This window comes from Octopus bimaculoides, chromosome 19, assembly GCF_001194135.2.
Source record: "Octopus bimaculoides isolate UCB-OBI-ISO-001 chromosome 19, ASM119413v2, whole genome shotgun sequence".
In the NCBI taxonomy this organism is placed as follows: Eukaryota; Metazoa; Mollusca; class Cephalopoda; order Octopoda; family Octopodidae; genus Octopus; species Octopus bimaculoides.
The window spans coordinates 51077085-51084341 of NC_068999.1; the positions used below are offsets into that span (position 1 = coordinate 51077085).

Below are 7257 nucleotides of genomic sequence, written 5' to 3' on the forward strand. Positions count from 1 at the left end.
ATATATATAAAATTTATTACTGCAGTTTCTTTCCTTAAACTTTATACGTTTGCATTAATAGTTATGGGTAGAAAACAAGCAACACGAAAATTTCCTATGGTGTTTGTAACATCTGAAAGGAAATCAATCATTACACTATTTACAGTAACACACATACACAAAACAACTTATTATCAACTATCATGGGCATAGTATATTGGAGATCCATGCTAGTATTGCAGATATGTGTTATTATAACTGCATCAACAGCAGCGACAATGCCATCTGTAGTAATATCGGCGAATACAACCATGATAATGAGAACGATGGTTGTGAAGAAAATACTCGACGGATTCAAGTGTGAACTCATTGGTTTAGAGTTCTGTTTAAAAATATTGCTTGTAAACTATTACAGGAAAAGCTAGAAAAGCACTCAGAGAGCGCAGACCTCCGCCAAGCAGCTCATTTTAAGATAGCTACGCGAATATGATTACGAATACAGAAACGAAAATAAACTTTGGAAACAGCAACTTTACTATAAGTTACGTAGAAACGATAAATGTTTTTTTCAAGGGACATAATCAAAGAACGTAACATTGTAATACTTCATGTAAAGTAAATATAACAAATGAAGAATCCTTCCAGAATCTATAACAATTCCTGGATCACTACCAAAATTTCATCATCCGTTCGCCGTATCATTACTAACGTTTCCTGTAAGTTTCATCAAATACTGTTTACAACTTTTTCAGTTATTTTGCGCACAGACGGACAGACGGACAAACCAACGCCGATGAAAACATAACCTCCTTCCTTGGCGGAGGTAAAAAAGGAAAATCGTTATGATGTGTATCTGTCAAAGCCGAATTGCATTAATGGGCTGCTCGATGAGATTCAAAGTTGCTATTAAAGCAATACATCCCACGTAAAGAGTGTAATGTGGGAGATATATGTTGAACTAGTGGATGCAATCTCTCGACTTAATGAGGGATGAAAGCAAATGCTACTGTAATGCGCATGTATGGAACGTTGCTTTTAGGTGTCATTGCGGAGGTAAATGACTTGCAAAGTCAGAGAAATAACAATACTCACAAACGTTCAGCATCAATATAGCTTGGCATTTATACCATACTGGCTTAAAAGCCACGTGCAATTTTTTTAACCTTCTAACGATTCTGGTTTCAGGGCATCTTAGAACAGCAAAATTAATATAAAAGTTTGTACTTCATTATATTGTTATGTCTGTTAACATACACGCAAGGAAGTACTAATTCTCAAAAGAACTGACATTTTTCGTACAACAGCCACTAGCGATTGTCAAATTGGTAGGGTGATTGATCCATAATACCGTACAGGAATATCTCAGTCCAAGAGGTATTAACGTTTGACAACAGAGGAAAAAGGAACAATGAAAGGTAACCTTTTGTTCTCGTATGTATATAAATTAAATAGTTTTTGATTACATTCTGACGCTGATTGATGAAATGTGATAAGATAATTAATACAAATAAATGATTCGGTACTCGTTTAGAAAAGAAATGACGCTAAGTTGCTGAGTAAGATCACAGAATAGCTAATAATTTTGCTGCCAGTAATTACTGGCTTAAAATGATTTATAAAATCCATTAGCAAATTTAGTTTTTCTTTATAAGACAAGCGTTCACGCGCTTAGCTGAATCCAGCATTTCCCCATTGTCTTATAGTTTTTTCTAAGACAAATATGTATGAAACCAAGTTTGGAGAGAGATGCTGTTTCACCTCAGTTACAATTGGCGGCATGCATCCCAGCAAACTGCCAATGGAAGGCTGGATTACAGATAATTGTTCAATTATTTATGGTGTTTCCAGATTTCTGTTTGTGCGTTGCGAGGTTTTTGGTATTTGTGTATTATATTGGAAAACATCAGTCACAGCTTCTAATGTATCTGTTTCCTGCAGAGGTTTCGGTTTCAGATTTCATTCACTGTTTTTGCTTTACGGTTGTTTTTTTTTTTCTTTTTCTGTACATGTTAGCTGTAAAGTTAATTGAAACTATTCCGCCATATCATTGGTGATATATTAGAATTTGAATAAAAATTGAAATGTTAGAGTTTGGATTCAGACGGTGGAACAAACGATGTGTCGGGCGAGTAAACATAACTAATTTAATCTATTCAATTAACTATCAACTTGAGATTCAGAAACTTGATTACAACAGGAAAGTTTGTTGTTTAGTCTACTTGATATCGCTAAACTTGGATCAGGATCCTACTAACAAAATAAACTACCTAAAATCCTAAATTTTGCCAAACATTAAATAATCAAATTAGATACGCTATCGCTGGTTTTAATGAAAACAATTACCGTTCGAAAATAGACTTTAGTTTTTTAATGACGTGGTTTCCATTCCATAACATATATGCGTTAAATATCTTGAGAATTGCTTTCAATGAGTTAATTTCCCTTCCTGGATCTGTTTGGTGCTCAAATACGAAATGAATATAGTGTTTATGAATCAAGTTCATTTGAATACTTTATTTGCAATGCCTGAAATATTGAATATATTGACAGTGGTGAAATAAAACACACGATTCGTAATTCCTGTGAATATCTTGTTATTATTTCCTATCAGCTGGTGAGCTGTGTTATAGACAACCTATGGTAAAATTTTCACCGAATGATGCATGTCTTATTTTGGATACACCATACCAATTTCTTGCTCAGAGCAATATTGCGCATTCCGAAATGCAGAGATGAATAGATTGTAGCTCATGGAATATGTTAGCTTTGATAAATAGTATTCTTAGCACCATGATGTATTCCTATAGATGTTGGTGGTGGCCATAGCAAATCTCCATTAAAGAGGTTGTGGATTAGCAATTGTTACGTTGCACTAGCCAATGGTGATGTCCTTCTCAAAATTGTGCTAATGAGGCTCTAGAGAATGCAGATTTCTCTATGTGTATATAATATTTTGATGCATATCAGATGCAGATATGGTTTGATGCGAATTGCACTGTTCTATGTTCTCTGTAATTTATTGTAGTTTGTTGTGGAGAATTCAGCAGTTCAGGAGGCATTGTTGTATTCATTTGTGCTTTAATCTATCGCTTGTAAGCTAATGTTCTCGTTTATTTCTATTGCATGTATGCAGTTTCTATTAATGCTGTTAGTATGTTCCTGTGTATCTTTTTAATTTGTCTATTTTGTATGTGGAGTATATATGCTGTAGATGTGATGCTTCAAACATAAACGACTTCAGGTATTCATCTACAACCGCAAACACCAACAGCGGAGTTTTGGTGAAAATCATATGAAGCTGATTCCTTATATTTCGCTCTACAACTAAATACAAGTGAAAAAGATTTAGGAGATAAGTTGTTTTTTTAAGCTGTTCGCCCGACAGTTTACGAAATGTGTATCTGTCACAAGAAACATACAGATTGTCGTTTTCAAATCACAGTATGGATCAACTTCACTAAAAACTATAACGTAATATCACACAAAAACGAAAATCACACACATTCATACTAATTGCCATCGACATCAGTATGACCTCAATACGCAACTGTTATTTAATTTATCGACCCTGAAATACAAAGTCGATCGATCTCGGCGGAATTTGAGCTCAGAACACGAAGACAGACGAAATACCGCCCGGCGTGCTAACGTCTCTGTCACCTCATTGCCTTGCACAGGACGATTTATTAATAGAGTGAATTAACACCTGTAAAACAGATGAATCCATTGAGATGTTTAATGGTAGAACCATTTGCAGCGCTTGACAACCACAAGAACAAATATGGTATTTACATATGTATCTCTAAATCCTGCGTTCAAATCATTGAAATGCATTTTGCCTTTCTTGAGAAATGAATTAAAAAGAAAAACCATTGTTGCGTATCTCCAAAATGTACACAATCAAACATTTTCTAGAAATGTATTTCATTGTGCCAAAGTTAGAAATCAATATAATTCACTATATTCAAATTATGCCATTATTAGTATTATTATCATAAACTTAATTTTTTTCATTGTTTAATATACAGATATAATATTTAGGTCAGCGAACAAGAGAAAGTATTATTTCGTATTAAGTTAACAACCGCATATACTTATTTTCAAGTACAGACACGGTAAAATATTACACACAGACACACACACTCACACACACACATATATATATATCTATGTATTTGCGTGTGTGTATATATATGTATATATATATATATATATATATATATATATATATATATATATATATACATATAAGTACACACAGATGCATTACACCCTACCAACGCATATATCAGCTGAATGTAACTCTGCAAATGTAGATATGTATAACTAAGAAATACTGTATGGATTAGTGTATTACTTATACGTTATGTCTATGTAAATATAGTTTTCTTTAACAAAGCTAAAATATATTTCCGCTAACTCCTTCGTAAAGCATGACGTTATATTTAATCTTCTTATTTCTCTATCGATTGATTGTTATATATTTATGTGCGATTTGCGTTTTTTATTTGTTTCATACATATCGGCCGATCTAATTATATACATGGATGTATATGTGTATGCGTGTGTGAGTCTTTGTGTGTATGTGTGTGTATGTCTGCATCTATACATTTGTCTATCTTTGTATATCTTGCACATTGACTGACACACAGTAAAATATTACTACTACTACTACTATAATTATTATTATTATTTTATTTTTGAGTGAGAGAGCAATACATGACATCAAAGTGACACTGGGGTACAAGTATACGAAGCCCAATATACCCATCCTGATTACCCGTCACAGAAGGGCACACCAGGCAATATATCACAACTATATGAGATCTACCTGTTGATCTGATATCAATATCAACAGTTTACCGGGCAAGGTTGTTTATAGAAGACCAGCAGTCACCCATGCATACCACCCTCCCCTCTCCACGCCACCGGTGTTATCAAAGGGAAAGGCAAAGGGGCCGATACAGCTTGGCACCAGTGACGTCGCAACTTATTTCTACAGCTGAGTGAACTGGAGCAATGCGTCTTGCTCAAGAACACAACAGAGCAGCCCGGTCTGGGATTCGAACTCACAACCTCGCGATCGTAAGCTCGATGCTCTAACCACTGAGCCATGCGCCTTCAGGATGAAACTAGCAATTTCCAGTATGCATTGCCTCGGTTTCTACTCGAAATTTCACCTTTGGAATTGCTAGGATTTAATTAACTTCTCTATCATTTAAATAACAAATGCATATATTTTTAACCATGTACAATCCTCGGTCACTTGGACACGTGGAAACGACTAATATCTTCGATTGAGAATATTTCATATTTCTATATTTTCTTATTTCTCTCTCTTAGATGATCGAGTACTCACCTTAAGTGGAATTCTTTACTCAACACGTAGGAACCACCTGCTTAGACGTTAGAAAAGAAGCTGTAAGTGACTTCACGTATTTATCGTAATTACACTGCACAATGATTCTACTATAAATTATATGTTCTAGAATGATGCCAAATGCTTTTCTTCTTCATTATCAGTGTTAATGTGTATCTACCTGGTTGGTATTTCGTCGCTCACGACGTCGAGGGTTCCAGTTGATCCGATCAACGGAACAGCCTTCTCGTGGAATTAACGTGCAAGTGGCTGAGCACTCCACAGACACGTGTACCCTTAACGTAGTTCTCGGGGATATTCAGCGTGGCACAGTGTGATAAGTCTGGCCCTTTAAATTACAGGCACAACAGAAACAGGAAGTAAGAGTGGGAGAAAGTTGTGGTGACAGAGTACAGCAGGCTTCACCACCATCCCCTGCCGGAGCCTCGTGGAGCTTTTAGGTGTTTTCGCTCAATAAACACTCACAACGCCCGGTCTGGGAATCGAAACCGCGATCCTACGACCGCGAGTCCGCTGCCCTAACCACTGGGCCATTGCGCATCCACCGTGTATCTACCACTCAATGATCAATCACTTCTGGTGAACTCTGTTAAGCAATTTCAGCTCTACTTTCAGCTGAAGTACTAAAGTACACGTCAGAGTTTTAGTGGTAAACCATAGTACATACCTATTACATTACGTCAATTGAAGTAATTATTTTGCTATACATATATACATACATACATACATACATACATACATACATACATACATACATACATTTAGTGTGCGTGTGTGTGTATGTGTGTAATAGAAACGCGCAGCGGCAGAGATATATATACAGATATGTGTTTACACAAAGACATTTAAGTCAGAAATGAAGGTGGAAGTTAATAACTTACAACTCAACACAACTTCTTGATATAATTTAAAACACAATAGATCACTTTGTTTTAATTTGCATTCTTACATTTATATTCAAGATATTTACACTTCTTGTCCAGATACAATGATTCTTACGAAAATATATTATTTTCTAGTTGTCTGATGATAATACTTCAGTACAATAAACTCTTGAATACAATATGTCAGCGCGTAATCCATTTGATCGCATATTGTACATTGAATAACATCTTGATAAACAAGTACCAAAAAGTTTATTATCGCAACAGGTTTTATAACATTACAATGCTATAGAACAAAATGTTCTAGTCGTCTGGCAATCACTTATACTACAGAGAACAAAGCATTGAACGATGAAGCCGTATACATTCATAAGAATGTCATGATCTCACGAAAAAGAAAGTATAACAGAAGAAACGAATAGTGATCTAACGTTCTAACATAAAAATAAATGTTGATATATTTACAAAGGGGAAAGGTCTTAGCATTATTTAGTAACAACAATGATACTGTTTTGTGTTCACAAGATTTTTGGAGACATATACACATACGTAGTCCAAATTGGCGTCGTAGTTATTGAATTTTTATTACTGAGCTTTTCTTTGATCGAATATTCTCCGTAGTAGGCATTGTAATCACCAATACAAGCTAATAAAGTACGTTGCTCACTTATTTATATTGCGAACACTGGAGTGACATGTGGCTTCTAAGGGTGTGATATCCTTGATAAAAATTGTAAATGTTAAGTTCAAAGTTTATAAAAGAGAAACATGAACACACAGACACATATGTACACACATACACGTACATGCATACACACATACATATGTGTATGTATGTATGTATATATATATATATATATATATATATATAGATATGTCTCGGTCAGTGTCTGTCACAATATGCGCTTGATTATTTCGCAGATACATGCATCCTCAATCCGTATTTCATATGTAGTAGTAACGTGGCGTCTGCTGATAAAACTGGATCTTTGAATAAAATATGCCCTATATATA

The 7257-nt window shown here is 34.9% G+C and overlaps 1 long non-coding RNA gene across 1 annotated transcript in view; it reads left to right on the top strand.

The window, feature by feature from the left end:
* LOC128250039 (uncharacterized) overlaps positions 1-7257 on the top strand; it is a 402283-nt gene that overhangs the window by 219660 nt on the left and 175366 nt on the right. The window contains exon 3 of the long non-coding RNA XR_008266160.1: positions 5323-5400. This is a non-coding gene — a long non-coding RNA (uncharacterized LOC128250039). The remainder of the gene's footprint in view (positions 1-5322; positions 5401-7257) is intronic.